This window comes from Ascidia mentula, chromosome 8 (assembly GCF_947561715.1).
Source record: "Ascidia mentula chromosome 8, kaAscMent1.1, whole genome shotgun sequence".
NCBI classification, from domain to species: domain Eukaryota; kingdom Metazoa; phylum Chordata; class Ascidiacea; order Phlebobranchia; family Ascidiidae; genus Ascidia; species Ascidia mentula.
Genome location: NC_138573.1, coordinates 13443713 through 13470452, shown reverse-complemented (window position 1 = coordinate 13470452; position 26740 = coordinate 13443713).

Here is a 26740-nt window from a genome sequence, read left to right as displayed (position 1 = left end):
AAGTTATAAAAAACATGTATGGTAGTTTGGGAGCAACGGTATACTGCTCCAAAAGCTTAGTTGAAAACGCGAACCAAGTGCCGTTTACGCTGACGCCAACAAAATATCCATTTTTTTTTCTCTGTTTTCCGTGACAATAATCGTAGTTAAAATTGTATCCACATACCAATACAAGTTGGGACAAGTCCTTTCGAACATGCAATAAACGGTCGTTAAACGGTATGTGCGACGAACCACAACGACAATCGCCCAAATAAAAACGACTTAATTTTTTATCGTGTTTTTTCTGTTCATTTCGTACAGCAAACATAACGAGGTAATAAGGATCCGTTGAGGACACAACGGAGAAGTTGCGACATCGCTGGGTACATCTTCGCACTACTGACTGCAATGATCATTGAATGTTTCACGATATATCAACGCTAATCGTCTACCATTCTATCAGCGTAAATTTGAGTATCTGACCAGCAGTAACTACTGATCCATCGGTTTTATTCAAAAATTAACTTTGCTTTTGCTTCAACAGAAATTTAAGCAACTTATAATGCTTGACAATCTTTAATTTTGTTAGCCATTGGGCAGTTAATAATTTCCTGAACTGACAATCCTTTTGCGCAAAGATCTTGCACCCGCAAACCGAAAGGGTTTGTCTTGCTTGCAAAGTTTGCATTTTGCTGTTTTTTTTATGCTTAATTGAATTGAATAAGGTTTTAGTTTTTAAACCTAAACAATTATGTTGCCTGCTAACTATATCTCGTGATATTTTACGTATAAATTATATATGTAACGTACTTCAACTCGACGCTTGTTAAACGGTACCATGCAGCAGAGAAGAATGATGACTGCACCCCATGTTTTATCGCAGTTTATTGCTTGGAGCAAACAAGAAGTTAGTTGGGACCTGGCGTGGGCATGTTGGGTCATTTACATATACATTATCATACTACTGGGTGACTCCTATGACCTTTTCATCGTTTTTTTTTTTATTGCCAGAATATCGGCTATTTTAAATACATGCATTTCATTAAATGCAAGGAAATAGTTTCTTCAAACACAATTGCCGTATTCGTCTGAGTAGACAACTGCACAGAAAGCAAGTCTGTAGAGCGTCACTGCGGATTGTTGCCTTTATTTATGCAAATACTACACTTGAAGTATTTAGACGAATTGTTTTCATGCATTAAATGATTTACATGTATTTTTAATCGTCATAGTCGATATTCTGACAATAAGAGAACTCGAACGAAAAATTCATAGGAGTCAACCGGTAATATAATGATGTACACGTAAATGAACCAGCTTGACCACGACAGGTCCCAACTGGCTTATTATTTGCTCTAAGCAATAAACTGCGATAAACCTTAAGGTATTTGGGTTCGGCGGAGACCGAATCTTAGGTGTGTTTTCAAATCTCTATTGAAAACGCTGTTTACGCTTTGTACGACTCTCGCGACGAGTTTCCTGAGAAAAGGATTGACCGAAATTTTATTGCTCTTTCAATAAATTGTGGTCTCCGTAAGAACGTTCATCCCACCTTCCATCTTTGTTGCTAATGCAGTGTACATCTTTCACGCGCGACCTGGCAAATCACCTATATATATTTAAATATATGTGTCCTCCTAATTTAAATACAAGTTGAGCCAACCCAATCAAATCTGCAACGGCGCTCATTAAACAGGAGGCTACCATGGGGACGCGGCGGTAAAACTACTTCAATATCTTGTTTTATCGGTTTATTGCTTCCATCGAACACATCACGGTAGTTATTAGATGGGAACATAGCGGAGCAGTGGCTTCATTTCAAAACACATCGTTGTAGTAACGAGTCACCAGTGACAGCAACGATCATTTTTTCTTCGTACTGCATTTCTACAACGTAAAAAACTGGGCTAAACTAATTACATTCATTTAACTCATACAACAAATTAAGGACACAACGGAGAAGTTGCGACATCGCTGGGTACATATTTGCACTACTGACTGCAATGATCATAGAATGTTTTATGAGATATCGACGCTAATCGCCTGCCACTCTTAAGCGTAAATTTGGATACCTGACCAGTAACGTCTATCCGTCGGTGCCACTAACTAAAACATACATATTCCTATTATATTTTCCATTGATTGGGCAATAAGTACAAATTGCAAAAATGGCAAACACAGTTTTAAACGATTTCTTTAACCCGTAAACAGTGCGGAATTTGCAATAGGATTTTTTTCGTTTATTTTGAGTACTCTTGACCTGCGTAACAAGAGTCGCAGTTGAATCTATGTGTCCACTTAATTTAAATACAAGTTTCCACCAACCCAAATCAATCTGCAATGACGCTCATTAAACGGGCAAGCTTGGAGACGCGGCGCTAAAGCTACTTTAATATCGTGTTTTATCGGTTTATTGCATACATCAAACACACCGCGGTAGTTAATGGATAGGAACATAGCGAAGCAGTTGCTTTATTTCAAGATACATCGTTGCTCTTTTGAGCTATTAAGTGCCAGTGATAACTTCAATTTTGGTCGTACTTTATTTCGACTCCGCAAAAAATCTAGTCCAAATTTATTGAATTTTTTTTGATAAATATTTATGGTGCAAAATCGTTTTTTACGATTTTCGAAATATGCCAATTCATAACGTTTCTCGGCACACGAAACAAGATGCATCATTGACTCAAGTTGAAACAGACTGTTTGAAACGGGACGGATGCGTTGTACCTTGTTAGACATAAAGTCAACAATGTCAGGAAAAGAAGCTCCAATAACACACTAAATTAGCTATTAAACATACAGTGACAATCTTTAGCAGCCAAAAACAATTCAAAATTTAGTTGCAAAAAAACTTCATTATGCAAAACAGAAAAGGCCATAGTTAATTTGCTATTCATGGTATGAGCAAACGTTTCGAACAACTACTGTGTTGACCATCAGTGCTGTACGGTAACACAGCCCTGGCTTTTCTACTGCGCGAAAACAAAATTGTTTGAAAATACAAACGTTTCGTCGGCAGTGGGTCAGCGTAGTTGCATTTCAAATCTATGAAAAATCTTTAGATACGGATAACATTTTTAATTCTCTATATAAGTTACCTAGTTTACAAAACCAAAATTTCGTTCCTTCACAATTCGTTTAAAGTTAATACTTTTAAAATTTCAATTTTCTTTTCAAATGGAAATTATGACTACCTGTTAAGTTAATGTGCATAAAAACGAAAATAGAAAGTAGTAGTTACAAAATCAATCAGACATATTCCCACGACTACTTACGTAGGCGACATGCTTATTTTCAATTTGTCATGCATTTGTTATTGACAGCACATTGCACGGAATTTCCATTTTTTGGTTTGTGATAGATAAATTGTCATTTTATCCTGCCCTCTATGTATTACTTTTGCATACATGACATAATACAACGCTAATTGTATCGGAATGTGATTGCCTGTTCTACTTATATAACAGCGGTTATTCTCTCACTTGAACAGTCTTTATTTCTACTTGGTGTCGGTTTATGCTTTTGCAAGTACAAGAATACAACGCTGTTGATGGCATGTAATTCTATGGCGACAGGCTGCAGAAACAGCTTTCAGCATTTAACCGTAGATCACAAAGCCAGAAATGCCAGCATAAGCATTTGACCGGCACTCTTTGCTAATCCAAATCATACCACACAAAGTCAGGAAATCATACAAAAGCGGCCAGTATTTTGATATCACAGATGTTTTCCACAATGTAATTCACATTCTCTCCATATGTACATCGTCAAGTCGAAAATTCGAACAATTTATACGACCACAATCGAACCTTCGTGTCAAGTAACATTTCTGTTATCCAACAAAAATTATAATCCTATCTCGATTGCATACAGGGAAATAACAACATATACATACATAAACGTTACAACACAAAAGAAACCAAAAATTTCGATATTATTCTTTGAATAACCTGGTAGCATACACCTTAGCGAAAGGTTCTTGTCTAATTTACTGGTGAAAACTCCATTTTTGCTTGAATATCATTGAATGAATAGGACATTTGTTTACCCTTCGTGTGTTAAGTTTGGTCATACAAACAATTTCCAGCTGTTTCCAAAATATAGATTAATAACAACAATCATATCAACTTTAGGGGAAAAACTAACTTAGCAAGAAATACAACTAAAGTGCACAAGTTATGGTAATTCGGAAGTTAAACTACTTTTGGATTATGCAGTAAAAACCCGTAAGGAAGACACAATACAACAGGTCCAACTCTAACTTACACAGCTACTGAAGCTCACAGACAATCTCAGTAAATGTTTAAGCAGCACAATTTATACCTAACGTTACAGCTTGAAGGTTTTAAACTTTTACGACTATTACCATAAATGTAAATTGAACAAATCCAGACACGTCGGCACAGGCCAGGGGCTTTAAAAATATATTGCTTTTAGTTGTACTTTCCAGTAACGATGCCACGAAGTCATAAAAAACATGTATGGTTGTTTGGGAGCAACGATACTCACACTGCTCAAAAAGTTTTGTTAAAAACGCGAACCAAATGCCGTTTACGCTGACGCCAACAAAATATCCCTTTTTTATTTCTCTGTTTTCCGTGACAATAATCGTAGTTAAAATTACATCCACATAACAATACAAGTTGGGACAAGTCCTTTCGAACATGCAATAAACGGTCGTTAAACGGTATCTGCGATGGACCACAACGACAATCACCCAAATAAAAACAATTTAATTTTTTATCGTGTTTTTTTCTGTTCATTTCGTACAGCAAACATAACGAGGTAATAAGGATCGGTTGAGGACACAACGGAGAGGTTGCGACATCGCTGGGTACATCTTTGCACTACTGACTGCAATGATCATTGAATGTTTCACGATATATCAACGCTAATCGTCTACCATTCTATCAGCGTAAATTTGAGTATCTGACCAGCAGTAACTACTGATCCATCGGTTTTATTCGAAAATTAAATTTGCTTTTGCTTCAACAGAAATTTAAGCCACTTATAATGCTTGACAATAATTAATTTTGTTAGCCATTGGGCAGTTTATAATTTCCTGAACTGACAATCCTTTTGCGCAAAGATCTTGCACCCGCAAACCGAATGGGTTTGTCTTGCTTGCAAAGTTTGCATTTTGCTGTTTTTTTATGCTTAATTGAATTGAATAAGGTTTTAGTTTTTAAACCTCAACAATTATGTTGCCTACTAACTATGTCTCGCGATTTTTAACGTATAAATCATATATGTAACGTATTTCAACTCGACGCCCGCTAAACGGTACCAGCAGCGAAGAATGATGACTGCCTCCCATGTTTTATCGCAGTTTATTGCTTGGAGCAAACAAGAAGTTAGTTGGGACCTGGCGTGGGCATGTTGGGTCATTTACATATACATTATCATACTACTGGGTGACTCCTATGACCTTTTCGTCGGTGTTTTTTATTGCCAGAACATCGCCTATTTTAAATACATGCATTTCATTTAATGCAAGGAAATAGTTTCTTCAAACACAATTGCCGTATTCGTCTGAGCAGACAACTGCACAGAAAGCAAGTCTGTAGAGCGTCACTGCGGATTGTTGCCTTTATTTATACAAATACTACACTTGAAGTATTTAGACGAATTGTTTTCATGCACTAAATGATTTACATGCATTTTTAATCTTCTTAGTCGATAATCTGACAATAAGAGAACTCGAACGAAAAAGTCATAGGAGTCACCCGGTAATATAATGATGTACATGTAAATGAACCAGCATGACCACGACAGGTCCCAACCGGCTTATTATTTGCTCTAAGCAATAAACTGCAATTAACCTGAAGATATTTGGGTTCGGCAGAGACCGAATCTTAGGTGTGTTTTCAAATCTCTATTAAAAACGCTGTTTACGCTTCGTATGACACTCACGACGAGTTTCCTGAGAACGGATTGACCAAAATTTTCTTGCTCTTTCAATAATTTGTGGTTTCCGTAAGAACGTTCATCCCACCTTCCATCTTTGTTGCGTTGAATGCGTCACACATTTTAGAATTCACGTACAATCAAGTGAAACCATATCACGTGAAGCTATGCTATTTTGCTGTGCTTGTTGTGATGTTAAGCAATTATAAACCCTAATACAGTATACATCTCTCACGCGCGACCTGGCAAATCACCTATATATATTTAAATCTGTGTGTCCACTTAATTTAAATACAAGTTGAGCCAACCCAATCAAATCTGCATCGGCGCTCATTAAACAGGAAGCTACCATGGGGACGCGGCGGTAAAACTACTTCAATATCGTGTTATATCGGTTTTATGCTTACACCGAACACATCACGGTAGTTATTGGATGGGAACATAGCGAAGCAGTTGCTTTTTCAACACACATCGTTGTAGTAACGTGTCACCAGTAACAGCAACGATCATTTTTTCTTCGTACTGCATTTCTACAACGTAAAAAACTGGACTAAACTAATTACATTCATTTAACTCATGCAACAAATTGAGGACACAATGGAGAAGTTGCGACATCGCTGGGTACATATTTGCACTACTGACTGCAATGATCATTGAATGTTTTATGAGATATCCACGCTAATCGCCTGCCACTCATAAGCGTAAATTTGGATACCTGACCAGTAACGTCTATCCGTCGGTGCCACTAACTAAAACATACATATTCCTATTATATATTCCATTGATTGGGCAATAAGTACAAATTGCAAAAATGGCAAACACAGTTTTAAACGATTTCTTTAACCCGTAAACAGTGCGGAATTTGCAATAGGATTTTTTTCGTTTATTTAGGGTACTCTAGATCTGCGTAACAAGAGTCGCAGTTGAACCTATGTGTCCACTTAATTTAAATACAAGTTTCCACCAACCCAAATCAATCTGCAATGACGCTCATTAAACGGGCAACCATGGGGACGCGGCGGTAAAACTACTTCAATATCGTGTTTTATCGGTTTATTGCATACATCAAACACACCGCGGTAGTTAATGGATAGGAACATAGCGAAGCAGTTGCTTTATTTCAATATACATCGTTGCTCTTTTGAGCTATTAAGTGCCAGTGATAATCTTCAATTTTAGTCGTACTTTATTTCGACACCAAGTAGTAGTTACAAAATCAATCAGACATATTCCCACGACTACTTACGTAGGCGACATGCTTATTTTCTATTTGGCATGCATTTGTTATTGACAGCACATTGCACGGAATTTCCATTTTTTGTTTTTGTGATCGGTAAATTGTCATTTTATCCTGCCCTCTATGTATTACTTTTGCACCCCGTGACACAATACAACGCTAATTGTATCGGAATGTGATTGTCTGTTCTCTTGATATAACAGCGGTTATTCTCTCACTTGAACAGTCTTTATTTCTACTTGGTGTCGGTTTATGCTTTTGCAAGTACAAGAATGCAACGCTGTTGATGGCATGTAATTCTATGGCGACAGGCTGCAGAAACAGCTTTCAGCATTTAACCGTAGATCACAAAGCCAGAAATGCCGTCATAAGCATTTGACCGACACTCTTTCTTAATCCAAATCATACCACACAAAGTCAGGAAATCATACAAAAGCGGCCAGTATTTTGATATCACAGATGTTTTCCACAATGTAATTCACATTCTCTCCATATGTACATCGTCAAGTCGAAAATTCGAACAATTTATACGACCACAATCGAACCTTTGTGTTAAGTAACATTTCTGTTATCCAAAAAAATTATAATCCTATCTCGATTGCATACAGGGAAATAACAACATATACATACATAAACGTTGCAACACAATAGAAACCAAAAATTTCGATATTATTCTTTGAATAACCTGGTAGCATACACCTTAGCGAATGGTTCTTGTCTAATTTACTGGTGAAAACTCCATTTTTGCTTGTAAATCATTGAATGAATAGGACATTTGTTTACCCTTCGTGTGTTAAGTTTGGTCATACAAACAATTTCCAGCTGTTCCCAAAATATAGATTAATAACAACAATCATATCAATTTTAGTGGAAAAACTAACTTAGCAAGAAATACAACTAAAGTGCACAAGTTATGGTAATTCGGAAGTTAAACTACTTTTGGATTTCTGCAGTAAAAACCCGTAAGGAATATACAATACAACAGGTCCAACTCTAACTTACACAGCTACTGAAGCTCACAGACAATCTCAGTAAATGTTTAAGCAGCACAATTTATACCTAACGTTACAGCTTGACGGTTTTAAACTTTTACGACTATTACCATAAATGTAAATTGAACAAATCCAGACACGTCGGCACAGGCCAGGGGCTTTAAAAATATATTGCTTTTAGTTGTACTTTCCAGTAACGATGCCACGAAGTTATAAAAAAACAGGTATGGTTGTTTGGGAGCAACGATACTCACACTGCTCAAAAAGCTTTGTTAAAAACGCGAACCAAATACCGTTTACGCTGACGCCAACAAAATATCCCTTTTTTATTTCTCTGTTTTCCGTGACAATAATCGTAGTTAAAATTATATCCACATAACAATACAAGTTGGGACAAGTCCTTTCGAACATGCAATAGGCGGTCGTTAAACGGTATCTGCGACGAACCACAACGACATTCGCCCAAATAAAAACGACTTAATTTTTTATCGTGTTTTTCTGTTCATTTCGTACAGCAAACATAACGAGGTAATAAGGATCCATTGATGACACAACGGAGAGGTTGCGACATCGCTGGGTACATCTTTGCACTACTGACTGCAATGATCATTGAATGTTTCACGATATATCAACGCTAATCGTCTACCATTCTATCAGCGTAAATTTGAGTATCTGACCAGCAGTAACTACTGATCCATCGGTTTTATTCGAAAATTAACTTTGCTTTTGCTTCAACGGAAATTTAAGCAACTTATAATGCTTGACAATAATTAATTTTGTTAGTCATTGGGCAGTTTATAATTTCCTGAACTGACAATCCTTTTGCGCAAAGATCTTGCACCCGCAAACCGAATGGGTTTGTCTTGCTTGCAAAGTTTGCATTTTGCTGTTTTTTTATGCTTAATTGAATTGAATAAGGTTTTAGTTTTTAAACCTCAACAATTATGTTGCCTACTAACTATGTCTCGCGATTTTTAACGTATAAATCATATATGTAACGTACTTCAACTCGACGCCCGCTAAACGGTACCAGCAGCGAAGAATGATGACTGCACCCTATGTTTTATCGCAGTTTATTGCTTGGAGCAAACAAGAAGTTAGTTGGGACCTGGCGTGGGCATGTTGGGTCATTTGCATATACATTATCATACTAATGGGTGACTCCTATGACCTTTTCGTCGGTGTTTTTTATTGCCAGAACATCGCCTATTTTAAATACATGCATTTCATTTAATGCAAGGAAATAGTTTTTTCAAACACAATTTGCCGTATTCATCTGAGCAGACAACTGCACAGAAAGCAAGTCTGTAGAGCGTCGCTTCGGATTGTTGCCTTTATTTATATAAATACTACACTTGAAGTATTTAGACGAATTGTTTTCATGCACTAAATGATTTACATGCATTTTTAATCGTCAAAGTCGATAATCTGACAATAAGAGAACTCGAACGAAAAATTCATAGGAGTCACCCGGTAATATAATGATGTACACGTAAATGAACCAGCTTGACCACGACAGGTCCCAACCGGCTTGTTATTTGCTCTAAGCAATAAACTACGATAAACCTGAAGGTATTTAGGTTCGGCAGAGACCGAATCTTAGGTGTGTTTTCAAATCTCTATTAAAAACGCTGTTTACGCTTTGTACGACACTCACGACGAGTTTCCTGAGAAACGGATTGACCGAAATTTTATTGTTCTTTCAATAAATTGTGGTCTCCGTAAGAACGTTCATCCCACCTTCCATCTTTGTTGCGTTGAATGCGTATTATAAACCCTAATGCAGTGTACATCTTTCACGCGCGACGTGGGAAATCACCTATATATATTTAAATATGTGTGTCCACCTAATTTAAATACAAGTTGAGCCAACCCAATCAAATCTGCAACGGCGCTGATTAAACAAGAGGCTACCACGGGGACGCGGCGGTAAAACTACTTCAATATCTTGTTTTATCGGTTATTGATTGCATCGAACACATCACGGTAGTTATTGGATGGGAACATAGCGGAGCAGTGGCTTCATTTCAACACACATCGTTGTAGTAACGAGTCAACAGTAACAGCAACGATCATTTTTTCTTCGTACTGCATTTCTACAACGTAAAAAACTGGGCTAAACTAATTACATTCATTTAACTCATACAACAAATTAAGGACACAACGGAGAAGTTGCGACATCGCTGGGTACATATTTGCACTACTGACTGCAATGATCATAGAATGTTTTATGAGATATCGACGCTAATCGCCTGCCACTCTTAAGCGTAAATTTGGATACCTGACCAGTAACGTCTATCCGTCGGTGCCACTAACTAAAACATACATATTCCTAATATATATTCCATTGATTGGGCAATAAGCACAAATTGCAAAAATGGCAAACACAGTTTTAAACGATTTCTTTAACCCCTAAACAGTGCGGAATTTGCAATATAATTTTTTTCGTTTATTTTGAGTACTCTTGATCTGCGTAACAAGAGTCGCAGTTGAATCTATGTGTCCACTTAATTTAAATACAAGTTTCCACCAACCCAAATCAATCTGCAATGACGCTCATTAAACGGGCAAGCTTGGAGACGCGGCGCTAAAGCTACTTTAATATCGTGTTTTATCGGTTTATTGCATACATCAAACACACCGCGGTAGTTAATGGATAGGAACATAGCGAAGCAGTTGCTTTATTTCAAGATACATCGTTGCTCTTTTGAGCTATTAAGTGACAGTGATAACTTCAATTTTGGTCGTACTTTATTTCGACTCCGCAAAAAATCTAGTCCAAATTTATTGAATTTTTTTTGATAAATATATATGGTGCAAAATCGTTTTTTACGATTTTCGAAATATGCCAATTCATAACGTTTCTCGGCACACGAAACAAGATGCATCATTGACTCAAGTTGAAACAGACTGTTTGAAACAGGACGGATGCGTTGTACCTTGTTAGACATAAAATCAACAATGTCAGGAAAAGAAGCTCCAATAACACACTGAATTAGCTATTAAACATACAGTGACAATCTTTAGCAGCCAAAAACAATTCAAAATTTAGTTGCAAAAAAACTTCATTATGCAAAACAGAAAAGGCCATAGTTAATTTGCTATTCATGGATAGAGCAAACGTTTCGAACAACTACTGTGTTGACCATCAGTGCTGTACGGTAACTCAGCCCTGGCTTTTCTACTGCGCGAAAACACAATTGTTTGAAAATACAAACGTTTCGTCGGCAGTGGGTCAGCGTAGTTGCATTTCAAATCTACGAAAAATCTTTAGATACGGATAAATTTTTATTCTCTATATAAGTTACCTAGTTTACAAAACCAAAATTTCGTTCCTTCACAATTCGTTTAAAGTTAATACTTTTAAAATTTCAATTTTCTTTTCAAATGAAAATTATGACTACCTGTTAAGTTAATGTGCATAAAAACGAAAAAAAAGAAAGTAGTAGTTACAAAATCAATCAGACATATTCCCACGACTACTTACGTAGGCGACATGCTTATTTTCAATTTGTCATGCATTTGTTATTGACAGCACATTGCACGGAATTTCCATTTTTTGTTTTTGTGATCGGTAAATTGTCATTTTATCCTGCCCTCTATGTATTACTTTTGCACCCCGTGACACAATACAACGCTAATTGTATCGGAATGTGATTATCTGTTCTCTTGATATAACAGCGGTTATTCTCTCACTTGAACAGTCTTTATTTCTACTTGGTGTCGGTTTATGCTTTTGCAAGTACAAGAATACAATGTTGCTGATTGCATGTAATTCTTTGGCGACAGGCTGCAGAAACAGCTTTCAGCATTTAACCGTAGATCATAAAGCCAGAAACGCCAGCATAAGCATTTGACCGGCACTCTTTGCTAATCCAAATCATACCACACAAAGTCAGGAAATCATACAAAAGCGGCCAGTATTTTGATATCACAGATGTTTTCCACAATGTAATTCACATTCTCTCCATATGTACATCATCATGTCGAAAATTCGAACAATTTATACGACCACAATCGAACCTTTGTGTCAAGTAACATTTCTGTTATCCAACAAAAATTATAATCCTATCTCGATTGCATACAGGGAAATAACAACGTATACATACATAAACGTTACAACACAAAAGAAACCAAAAATTTCGATATTATTCTTTGAATAACCTGGTAGCATACACCTTGGCGAATGGTTCTTGTCTAATTTACTGGTGAAAACTCCATTTTTGCTTGTAAATCATTGAATGAATAGGGCATTTGTTTACCCTTCGTGTGTTAAGTTTGGTCATACAAACAATTTCCAGCTGTTTCCAAAATATAGATTAATAACAACAGTGATAACAATTTTAGTGGAAAAACTATAACTTAGCAAGAAATACAACTAAAGTGCACAAGTTATGGTAATTCGGAAGTTAAACTACTTTTGGATTTCTGCAGTAAAAACCCGTAAGGAATATACAATACAACAGGTCCAACTCTAACTTACACAGCTACTGAAGCTCACAGACAATCTCAGTAAATGTTTAAGCAGCACAATTTATACCCAACGTTACAGCTTGACGGTTTTAAACTTTTACGACTATTACCATAAATGTAAATTGAACAAATCCAGACACGTCGGCACAGGCCAGGGGCTTCAAAAATATATTGCTTTTAGTTGTACTTTCCAGTAACGATGCCACGAAGTTATAAAAAACAGGTATGGTTGTTTGGGAGCAACGATACTCACAATGCTCAAAAAGCTTTGTTAAAAACGCGAACCAAATGCCGTTTACGCTGAGGCCAACAAAATATCCCTTTTTTATTTCTCTGTTTTCCGTGACAATAATCGTAGTTAAAATTGTATCCACATAACAATACAAGTTGGGACAAGTCCTTTCGAACATGCAATAAACGGTCGTTAAACGGTATCTGCAACGAACCACAACGACAATCGCCCAAATAAAAACGACTTAATTTTTTATCGTGTTTTTTCTGTTCATTTAGTACAGCAAACATAACCAGGTAATAAGGATCCGTTGAGGACACAACGGAGAGGTTGCGACATCGCTGGGTACATCTTTGCACTACTGACTGCAATGATCATTGAATGTTTCACGATATATCAACGCTAATCGTCTACCATTCTATCAGCGTAAATTTGAGTATCAGCGAAGAATGATGACTGCACCCCATGTTTTATCGCAGTTTATTGCTTGGAACAAACAAGAAGTTAGTTGGGACCTGGCGTGGGCATGTTGGGTCATTTACATATACATTATCATGCTACTGGGTGACTCCTATGACCTTTTCGTTGGTTTTTTTTTCTTGCCAGAACATCGGCTAATTTAAATACATGCATTTCATTTAATGCAAGGAAATAGTTTCTTCAAACACAATTGCCGTATTCGTCTGAGCAGACAACTGCACAGAAAGCGAGTTTGTAGAGCGTCGCTGCGGATAGTTGCCTTTATTTATATAAATACTACACTTGAAGTATTTAAACGAATTGTTTTCATGCACTAATTGATTTACATGCATTTATAATCGTCATAGTCGATAATCTGACAATAAGAGAACTCGAACGAAAAATTCATAGGAGTCACCCGGTAATATAATGATGTACATGTAAATTAACCAGCTTGACCACGACAGGTCCCAACCGGCTTGTTATTTGCTCTAAGCAATAAACTGCAATTAACCTGAAGATATTTGGGTTCGGCGGAGACCAAATCTTATAGGTGTGTTTTCAAATGTCTATTAAAAACGCTGTTTACGCTTTGTACGACTCTCACGACGAGTTTCCTGAGAACGGATTGACCAAAATTTTATTGCTCTTTCAATAATTTGTGGTTTCGGTAAGAACGTTCATCCCACCTTCCATCTTTGTTGCGTTGAATGCGTCGCACATTTAAGAATTCACGTACAATCAAGTGAAGCCATATCACGTGAAGCTATGCTATTCTGCTGTGCTTGTTGTGATGTTAAGCAATTATAAACCCTAATACAGTATACATCTCTCACGCGCGACCTGGCAAATCACCTATATATATTTAAATCTGTCTGTCCACTTAATTTAAATACAAGTTGAGCCAACCCAATTAAATCTGCAACGGCGCTCATTAAACAGGAAGCTACCATGGGGACGCGGCGGTAAAACTACTTCAATATCTTGTTATATCGGTTTATTGTTTACACCGAACACATCACGGTAATTATTGGATAGGAAAATAGCGGAGCAGTGGCTTCATTTCAACACACATCGTTGTAGTAACGTGTCACCAGTAACAGCAACGATCATTTTTTCTTCGTACTGCATTTCTACAACGTAAAAAACTGGGCTAAACTAATTACATTCATTTAACTCATACAACAAATTGAGGACACAACGGAGAAGTTGCGACATCGCTGGGTACATATTTGCACTACTGACTGCAATGATCATTAAATGTTTTATGAGATATCCACGCTAATCGCCTGCCACTCTTAAGCGTAAATTTGGATACCTGACCAGTAACGTCTATCCGTCGGTGCCACTAACTAAAACATACATATTCCTATTATATATTCCATTGATTGGGCAATAAGTACACATTGCAAAAATGGCAAACACAGTTTTAAACGATTTCTTTAACCCGTAAACAGTGCGGAATTTGCAATAGGATTTTTTCGTTTATCTAGGGTACTCTAGATCTGTGTAACAAGAGTCGCAGTTGAACCTATGTGTCCACTTAATTTAAATACAAGTTTCCACCAACCCAAATCAATCTGCAATGACGCTCATTAAACGGGCAAGCTTGGAGACGCTAAAGCTACTTTAATATCTTGTTTTATCGGTTTATTGCATACATCAAACACACCGCGGTAGTTAATGGATAGGAACATAGCGAAGCAGTTGCTTTATTTCAATATACATCGTTGCTCTTTTGAGCTATTAAGTGCCAGTGATAATCTTCAATTTTAGTCGTACTTTATTTTGACACCAAGTGGTAGTAACAAAATCAATCAGACATATTCCCACGACTACTTACGTAGGCGACATGCTTATTTTCAATTTGGCATGCATTTGTTATTGACAGAACATTGCATGGAATTTCCATTTTTTGTTTTTGTGATCGGTAAATTGTCATTTTATCCTGCCCTCTATGTATTACTTTTGCACCCCGTGACACAATACAACGCTAATTGTATCGGAATGTGATTATCTGTTCTCTTGATATAACAGCGGTTATTATCTCACTTGAACAGTCTTTATTTCTACTTGGTGTCGGTTTATGCTTTTGCAAGAACAAGAATACAACGCTGTTGATGGCATGTAATTCAATGGCGACAGGCTGCAGAAACAGCTTTCAGCATTTAACCGTAGATCACAAAGCCAGAAATGCCAGCATAAGCATTTGACCGGCACTCTTTGCTAATCCAAATCATACCACACAAAGTCAGGAAATCATACAAAAGCGGCCAGTATTTTGATATCACAGATGTTTTCCACAATGTAATTCACATTCTCTCTATATGTACATCGTCAAGTCGAAAATTCGAACAATTTATACGACCACAATCGAACCTTAGTGTCAAGTAACATTTCTGTTATCCAACAAAAATTATAATCCTATCTCGATTGCATACAGGGAAATAACAACGTATACATACATAAACGTTGCAACACAAAAGAAACCAAAAATTTCGATATTATTCTTTGAATAACTTGGTAGCATACACCTTGGCGAATGGTTCTTGTCTAATTTACTGGTGAAAACTCCATTTTAGCGTGTAAATCATTGAATGAATAGGACATTTGTTTACCCTTCGTGTGTTAAGTTTGGTCATACAAACAATTTCCAGCTGTTTCCAAAATATAGATTAATAACAACAATCATAAAAATTTTGAAGTTCAAGTCCAAAAACCAACTTAGCAAGAAATACAACTAAAGAGCACAATTTATGGTAATTCGGAAGTTAAACTACTTTTGGATTTCTGCAGTAAAAACCCGTAAGGAATATACAATACAACAGGTCCAACTCTAACTTACACAGCTACTGAAGCTCACAGACAATCTCAGTAAATGTTTAAGCAGCACAATTTATACCCAACGTTACAGCTTGACGGTTTTAAACTTTTACGACTATTACCATAAATGTAAATTGAACAAATCCAGACACGTCGGCACAGGCCAGGGGCTTCAAAAATATATTGCTTTTAGTTGTACTTTCCAGTAACGATGTTGCGACATCGCTGGGTACATCTTCGCACTACTGACTGCAATGATCATTGAATGTTTCACGATATATCAACGCTAATCGTCTACCATTCTATCAGCGTAAATTTGAGTATCTGACCAGCAGTAACTACTGATCCGTCGGTTTTATTCAAAAATTAACTTTGCTTTTGCTTCAACAGAAATTTAAGCAACTTATAATGCTTGACAATCTTTAATTTTGTTAGCCATTGGGCAGTTAATAATTTCCTGAACTGACAATCCTTTTGCGCAAAGATCTTGCACCCGCAAACCGAAAGGGTTTGTCTTGCTTGCAAAGTTTGCATTTTGCTGTTTTTTTTATGCTTAATTGAATTGAATAAGGTTTTAGTTTTTAAACCTAAACAATTATGTTGCCTACTAACTATGTCTCGCGATTTTTAACGTATAAATCATGTATGTAACGTACTTCAACTCGACGCCCGCTAAACGGTACCAACAGCGAAGAATGATCACTGCACCCCATGTTTTATCGCAGCTTATTGCTTGGAGCAAACAAGAAGTTAGTTGGGACCTGGCGTGGGCATGATGGGTCATTTACATATACATTATCATGCTACTGGGTGACTGACTCCTATGACCTTTTCGTCGGTGTTTTTGATTGCCAAAACATCGGCTATTTTAAATACATGCATTTCATTTAATGCAAGGAAATAGTTTCTTCAAACACAATTGCCGTATTCGTCTGAGCAGACAACTGCACAGAAAGCGAGTCTGTACAGCGTCACTGCGGATTGTTGCCTTTGTTTATACAAATACTACACTTGAAGTATTTAGACGAATTGTTTTCATGCACTAAATGATTTACATGTATTTTTAATCTTCAAAGTCGATAATCTGACAATAAGAGAACTCGAACGAAAAATTTATAGGAGTCACCCGGTAATATAATGATGTACATGTAAATTAACCAACTTGACCACGACAGGTCCCAACCGGCTTATTATTTGCTCTAAGCAATAAACTGCGATAAACCTTAAGGTATTTGGGTTCGGCGGAGACCGAATCTTAGGTGTGTTTTCAAATCTCCATTAAAAACGCTGTTTACGCTTTGTACGACTCTCACGACGAGTTTCCTGAGAAACGGATTGACCGAAATTTTATTGCTCTATCAGTAAATTGTGGTCTCCGTAAGAACGTTCATCCCACCTTCCATCTTTGTTGCGTTGAATGCGTATTATAAACCCTAATGCAGTGTACATCTTTCACGCGCGACCTGGCAAATCACCTATATATATTTAAATATATGTGTCCACCTAATTTAAATACAAGTTGAGCCAACCCAATCAAATCTGCAACGGCGCTGATTAAACAAGAGGCTACCATGGGGACGCGGCGGTAAAACTACTTCAATATCTTGTTTTATCGGTTATTGATTGCATCGAACACATCACGGTAGTTATTGGATGGGAACATAGCGGAGCAGTGGCTTCATTTCAACACACATCGTTGTAGTAACGAGTCAACAGTAACAGCAACGATCATTTTTTCTTCGTACTGCATTTCTACAACGTAAAAAATTGGGCTAAACTAATTACATGCATTTAACTCATACAACAAATTAGAGGACACAACGGAGAAGTTGCGACATCGCTGGGTACATATTTGCACTACTGACTGCAATGATCATAGAATGTTTTATGAGATATCGACGCTAATCGCCTGCCACTCTTAAGCGTAAATTTGGATACCTGACCAGTAACGTCTATCCGTCGGTGCCACTAACTAAAACATACATATTCCTAATATATATTCCATTGATTGGGCAATAAGCACAAATTGCAAAAATGGCAAACACAGTTTTAAACGATTTCTTTAACCCCTAAACAGTGCGGAATTTGCAATAGAATTTTTTTCGTTTATTTTGAGTACTCTTGATCTGCGTAACAAAAGTCGCAGTTGAATCTATGTGTCCACTTAATTTAAATACAAGTTTCCACCAACCCAAATCAATCTGCAATGACGCTCATTAAACGGGCAAGCTTGGAGACGCGGCGCTAAAGCTACTTTAATATCGTGTTTTATCGGTTTATTGCATACATCAAACACACCGCGGTAGTTAATGGATAGGAACATAGCGAAGCAGTTGCTTTATTTCAAGATACATCGTTGCTCTTTTGAGCTATTAAGTGCCAGAGATAACTTCAATTTTGGTCGTACTTTATTTCGACTCCGCAAAAAATCTAGTCCAAATTTATTGAATTTTTTTTTGATAAATATATATGGTGCAAAATCGTTTTTTACGATTTTCGAAATATGCCAATTCATAACGTTTCTCGACACACGAAACAAGATGCATCATTGACTCAAGTTGAAACAGACTGTTTGAAACAGGACGGATGCGTTGTACCTTGTTAGACATAAAGTCAACAATGTCAGGAAAAGAAGCTCCAATAACACACTGAATCAGCTATTAAACATACAGTGACAATATTTAGCAGCCAAAAACAATTCAAAATTTAGCTGCCAAAAAACTTTAATATGCAAAACAGAAAAGGCCATAGTTAATTTGCTATTCATGGTATGAGCAAACGTTTCGAACAACTACTGTGTTGACCATCAGTGCTGTACGGTAACACAGCCCTGGCTTTTCTACTGCGCGAAAACAAAATTGTTTGAAAATACAAACGTATCGTCGGCAGTGGGTCAGCGTAGTTGCATTTCAAATCTATGAAAAATCTTTAGATACGGATAACTTTTTATTCTCTATATAAGTTACCTAGTTGACAAAACCAAAATTTCGTTCCTTCACAATTCGTTTAAAGTTAATACTTTTAAAATTTCAATTTTCTTTTCAAATGAAAATTATGACTACCTGTTAAGTTAATGTGCATAAAAACGAAAAAAAAGAAAGTAGTAGTTACAAAATCAATAAGACATATTCCCACGACTACTTACGTAGGCGACATGCTTATTTTCAATTTGTCATGCATTTGTTATTGACAGCACATTGCACGGAATTTCCATTTTTTGGTTTGTGATAGATAAATTGTCATTTTATCCTGCCCTCTATGTATTACTTTTGCACCCCGTGACACAATACAACGCTAATTGTATCGGAATGTGATTGCCTGTTCTACTTATATAACAGCGGTTATTCTCTCACTTGAACAGTCTTTATTTCTACTTGGTGTCGGTTTATGCTTTTGCAAGTACAAGAATACAATGTTGTTGATTGCATGTAATTCTATGGCGACAGGCTGCAGAAACAGCTTTCAGCATTTAACCGTAGATCATAAAGCCAGAAACGCCAGCATAAGCATTTGACCGACACTCTTTGCTAATCCAAATCATACCACACAAAGTCAGGAAATCATACAAAAGCGGCCAGTATTTTGATATCACAGATGTTTTCCACAATGTAATTCACATTCTCTCCATATGTACATCATCATGTCGAAAATTCGAACAATTTATACGACCACAATCGAACCTTTGTGTCAAGTAACATTTCTGTTATCCAACAAAAATTATAATCCTATCTCGATTGCATACAGGGAAATAACAACGTACACATACATAAACGTTACAACACAAAAGAAACCAAAAACTTCGATATTATTCTTTGAATAACCTGGTAGCATACACCTTAGCGAATGGTTCTTGTCTAATTTACTGGTGAAAACTCCATTTTTGCTTGTAAATCATTGAATGAATAGGACATTTGTTTACCCTTCGTGTGTTAAGTTTGGTCATACAAACAATTTCCAGCTGTTTCCAAAATATAGATTAATAACAACAGTGATAACAATTTTAGTGGAAAAACTATAACTTAGCAAGAAATACAACTAAAGTGCACAAGTTATGGTAATTCGGAAGTTAAACTACTTTTGGATTTCTGCAGTAAAAACCCGTAAGGAATATACAATACAACAGGTCCAACTCTAACTTACACAGCTACTGAAGCTCACAGACAATCTCAGTAAATGTTTAAGCAGCACAATTTATACCCCATGTTACAGCTTGACGGTTTTAAACTTTTACGACTATTACCATAAATGTAAATTGAACAAATCCAGACACGTCGGCACAGGCCAGGGGCTTCAAAAATATATTGCTTTTAGTTGTACTTTCCAGTAACGATGCCACGAAGTTATAAAAAACAGGTATGGTTGTTTGGGAGCAACGGTACTCACACTGCTCAAAAAGCTTTGTTAAAAACGCGAACCAACTGCCGTTTACGCTGACGCCAACAAAATATCCCTTTTTTATTTCTCTGTTTTCCGTGACAATAATCGTAGTTAAAATTGTATCCACATAACAATACAAGTTGGGACAAGTCCTTTCGAACATGCAATAAACGGTCGTTAAACGGTATCTGCGACGAACCACAACGACAATCGCCCAAATAAAAACGACTTAATTTTTTATCGTGTTTTTTCTGTTCATTTAGTACAGCAAACATAACGAGGTAATAAGGATCCATTGAGGACACAACGGAGAGGTTGCGACATCGCTGGGTACATCTTTGCACTACTGACTGCAATGATCATTGAATGTTTCACGATATATCAACGCTAATCGTCTACCATTCTATCAGCGTAAATTTGAGTATCTGACCAGCAGTAACTACTGATCCATCGGTTTTATTCAAAAATTAACTTTGCTTTTGCTTCAACAGAAATTTAAGCAACTTATAATGCTTGACAATAATTAATTTTGTTAGCCATTGGGCAGTTTATAATTTCCTGAACTGACAATCCTTTTGCGCAAAGATCTTGCACCCGCAAACCGAATGGGTTTGTCTTGCCTGCAAAGTTTGCATTTTGCTGTTTTTTTTATGCTTAATTGAATTGAATAAGGTTTTAGTTTTTAAACCTAAACAATTATGTTGCCTACTAACTATGTCTCGCGATTTTTAACGTATAAATCATATATGTAACGTATTTCAACTCGACGCCCGCTAAACGGTACCAGCAGCGAAGAATGATAACTGCACCCCATGTTTTATTGCAGTTTATTGCTTGGAGCAAACAAGAAGTTAGTTGGGACCTGGCGTGGGCATGTTGGGTCATTTACATATACATTATCATACCACTGGGTGACTCCTATGACCTTTTCGTCGGTGTTTTTTATTGCCAGAACATCGGCTATTTTAAATACATGCATTTCATTTAATACAAGGAAATAGTTTCTTCAAACACAATTACCGTATTCGTCTGAGCAGACAACTGCACAGAAACCAAGTCTGTAGAGCGTCACTGCGGAGTGTTGCCTTTATTTATACAAATACTACACTTGAAGTATTTAGACGAATTGTTTTCATGCACTAAATGATTTACATGCATTTTTAATCTTCATAGTCGATAATCTGACAATAAGAGAACTCGAACGAAAAAGTCATAGGAGTCACCCGGTAATATAATGATGTACACGTAAATGAACCAGCTTGACCACGACAAGTCCCAACCGGCTTATTATTTGCTCTAAGCAATAAACTGCGATAAACGGGAAGGTATTTGGGTTCGGCGGAGACCGAATCTTAGGTGTGTTTTCAAATCTCTATTAAAAAACGCTGTTTACGCTTTGTACGACTCTCAAGACGAGTTTCCTGAGAAACGGATTAACCGAAATTTTCTTGCTCTTTCAATAATTTGTGATCTCCGTAAGAACGTTCATCCCACCTTCCATCTTTGTTGCGTTGAATGCGTCGCACATTTGGGAATTTACGTACAATCAAGTGAAACCATATCACGTGAAGCTTTGCTATTCTGCTGTGCTTGTTGTGATGTTAAGCAATTATAAACCCTAATACAGTATACATCTCTCACGCGCGACCTGGCAATACACCTATATATATTTAAATCTATGTGTCCACTTAATTTAAATACAAGTTGAGCCAACCCAATCAAATCTGCAACGGCGCTGATTAAACAGGAGGCTACCATGGGGACGCGGCGGTAAAACTACTTCAATATCTTGTTTTATCGGTTTATTGTTTACACCGAACACATCACGGTAGTTATTGGATGGGAACAAAGCGGAGCAGTGGCTTCATTTCAACACACATCGTTGTAGTAACGAGTCACCAGTAACAGCAACGATCACTTTTTTTTCGTACTGCATTTCTACAACGTAAAAACCTGGGCAAAACCAATTACATTCATTTAAATCACACAACAAATTGAGGACACAACGGAGAAGTTGCGACATCGCTACGTACATATTTGCACTACTGACTGCAATGATCATTGAATGTTTTACGAGATATCCACGCTAATCGCCTGCAACTCTTAAAGCGTAAATTTGGATACCTGACCAGTAACGACTTATCCGTCGGTGCCACTAACTAAAACATACATATTCCTATTATATATTCCATTGATTGGGCAATAAGTACAAATTGCAAAAATGGCAAACACAGTTTTAAACGATTTCTTTAACCCCTAAACAGTGCGGAATTTGCAAAAAGGATTTTTTTCGTTTATTTTGAGTACTCTAGATCTGCGTAACAAGAGTCGCAGTTGAATCTATGTGTCCACTTAATTTAAATACAAGTTTCCACCAACCCAAATCAATCTGCAATGACGCTCATTAAACGGGCAAGCTTGGAGACGCCGCGCTAAAGCTACTTTAATATCGTGTTTTATCGGTTTATTGCATACATCAAACACACCGCGGTAGTTAATGGATAGGAACATAGCGAAGCAGTTGCTTTATTTCAAAATACATCGTTGCTCTTTTGAGCTATTAAGTGCCAGTGAGAACTTCAATTTTGGTCGTACTTTATTTGGACACCGCAAAAAAAACTAGTCTAAATTTATGGAATTGTTTTTTTGTTTGATAAATATTTTTGGTGCAAAAACGTTTTTTACGATTTTCGAAATATGCCAATTCATAACGTTTCTCGACACAAGAAACAAGATGCATCATTGACTCAAGTTGAAACAGACTGTTTGAAACAGGACGGATGCGTTGTACCTTGTTAGACATAAAGTCAACAATGTCAGGAACATAAGCTCCAATAACACACTGAATCAGCTATTAAACATACAGTGACAATATTTAGCAGCAAAGAACAATTCAAAATTTAGCTGCAAAAAAACTTCATTATGCAAAACAGAAAAGGCCATAGTTAATATGCTATTCATGGTGAGAGCAAACGTTTCGAACAACTACTGTGTTGACCATCAGTGCTGTAAGGTAACACAGCTCTGGCTTTTCTACATCGCGAAAACAAAATCGTTTGAAAATACAAACGTTTCGTCGGCAGTGGGTCAGCGTAGTAGCATTTCAAATCTATGAAAAAATATTTATATACGGATAACTTTTTATTCTCTACATAATTTACCTAGTTTACCAAACCAAAATTTCGTTCCTTCACAATTCGTTTAAAGTTAATACTTTTAAAATTACAATATTCTTTCGAAATGGAAATTATGACTACCTGTTAAGTTAATGTGTTTCAAAACGAAAAACAAAAAGAAAGTAGTAGCTACAAAATCCATAAGACATATTCCCACGACTACTTACGTAGGCGACATGCTTATTTTCAATTTGGCATGCATTTGTTATTGACAGCACATTGCACGGAATTTCCATTTTTTGTTTTGTGATAGATAAATTGTCATTTTATCCTGCCCTCTATGTATTACTTTTGCACCCCGTGACGCAATACAACGCTAATTGTATCGGAATGCGTTTGCCTGTTCTCCTTATATAACAGCGGTTATTCTCTCACTTGAACATTCTTTATTTCTACTTGGTGTCGGTTTATGCTTTTGCAAGTACAAGAATACAACGCTGTTGATGGCATGTAATTCAATGGCGACAGGCTGCAGAAACAGCTTTCAGCATTTAACCGTAGATCACAAAGCCAGAAATGCCAGCATAAGCATTTGACCGGCACTCTTTGCTAATCCAAATCATACCACACAAAGTCAGGAAATCATACAAAAGCGGCCAGTATTTTGATATCACAGATGTTTTCCACAATGTAATTCTCATTCTCTCCATATGTAAATCATCATGTCGAAAATTCGAACAATTTATACGACCAAAATCGAACCTTTGTGTCAAGTAACATTTCTGTTATCCAACAAAAATTATAATCCTATCTCGATTGCATACAGGGAAATAACAACGCATACATACATAAACGTTACAACACAAAAGAAACCAAAAATTTCGATATTATTCTTTGAATAACCTGGTAGCATACACCTTAGCAAATGGTTCTTGTCTAATTTACTGGTGAAAACTCCATTTTTGCTTGTAAATCATTGAATGAATAGGACATTTGTTTACCCTTCGTGTGTTAAGTTTGGTCATACAAACAATTTCCAGCTGTTTCCAAAATATAGATTAATAACAACAATGATAACAATTTTAGTGGAAAAACTAACTTAGCAAGAAATACAACTAAAGTGCACAAGTTATGGTAATTCGGAAGTTAAACTACTTTTGGATTTCTGCAGTGAACACCCGCAAGGAATATACAATACAACAGGTCCAACTCTAACTTACACAGCTACTGAAGCTCACAGACAATCTCAGTAAATGTTTAAGAAGCACAATTTATACCCAACGTTACAGCTTGACGGTTTTAAACTTTTACGACTATTACCATAAATGTAAATTGAACAAATCCAGACACGTCGGCACAGGCCAGGGGCTTCAAAAATATATTGCTTTTAGTTGTACTTTCCAGTAACGATGCCACGAAGTTATAAAAAACAGGTATGGTTGTTTGGGAGCAACGATACTCACACTGCTCAAAAAGCTTTGTTAAAAACGCGAACCAAATGCCGTTTACGCTGACGCCAACAAAATATCCCTTTTTTATTTCTCTGTTTTCCGTGACAATAATCGTAGTTAAAATTGTATCACATAACAATACAAGTTGGGACAAGTCCTTTCGAACATGCAATAAACGGTCGTTAAACGGTATCTGCGACGAACCACAACGACAATCGCCCAAATAAAAACGACTTAATTTTTTATCGTGTTTTTTCTGTTCATTTCGTACAGCAAACATAACGAGGTAATAAGGATCCGTTGAGGACACAACGGAGAGGTTGCGACATCGCTGGGTACATCTTTGCACTACTGACTGCAATGATCATTGAATGTTTCACGATATATCAACGCTAATCGTCTACCATTCTATCAGCGTAAATTTGAGTATCTGACCAGCAGTAACTACTGATCAATCGGTTTTATTCGAAAATTAACTTTGCTTTTGCTTCAACAGAAATTTAAGCAACTTATAATGCTTGACAATAATCAATTTTGTTAGCCATTGGGCAGTTTATAATTTCCTGAACTGAAAATCCTTTTGCGCAAAGATCTTGCACCCGCAAACCGAATGGGTTTGTCTTGCTTGCAAAGTTTGCATTTTGCTGTTTTTTTTATGCTTAATTGAATTGAATAAGGTTTTAGTTTTTAAACCTCAACAATTATGTTGCCTACTAAATATGTCTCGCGATCTTTAACATATAAATCATATATGGAACGTACTTCAACTCGACGCCTGCTAAACGGTACCATGCAGCAGCTAAGAATGATGACTGCACCCCATGTTTTATCGCAGTTTATTGCTTGGAGCAAACAAGAAGTTAGTTGGGAGCTGGCGTGGGTATGTTGGGTCATTTACATATACATTATCATGCTACTGGGTGACTCCTATGACCTTTTCGTCGGTGTTTTTTATTGCCAGAACATCGGCTATTTCAAATACATGCATTTCATTTAATGCAAGGAAATAGTTTCTTCAAACACAATTGCCGTATTCGTCTGAGCAGACAACTGCACAGAAACCAAGTCTGTAGAGCGTCACTGCGGAGTGTTGCCTTTATTTATACAAATACTACACTTGAAGTATTTAGACGAATTGTTTTCATGCACTAAATGATTTACATGCATTTTTAATCTTCATAGTCGATAATCTGACAATAAGAGAACTCGAACGAAAAAGTCATAGGAGTCACCCGGTAATATAATGATGTACACGTAAATGAACCAGCTTGACCACGACAAGTCCCAACCGGCTTATTATTTGCTCTAAGCAATAAACTGCGATAAACGGGAAGGTATTTGGGTTCGGCGGAGACCGAATCTTAGGTGTGTTTTCAAATCTCTATTAAAAAACGCTGTTTACGCTTTGTACGACTCTCAAGACGAGTTTCCTGAGAAACGGATTAACCGAAATTTTCTTGCTCTTTCAATAATTTGTGATCTCCGTAAGAACGTTCATCCCACCTTCCATCTTTGTTGCGTTGAATGCGTCGCACATTTGGGAATTTACGTACAATCAAGTGAAACCATATCACGTGAAGCTTTGCTATTCTGCTGTGCTTGTTGTGATGTTAAGCAATTATAAACCCTAATACAGTATACATCTCTCACGCGCGACCTGGCAATACACCTATATATATTTAAATCTA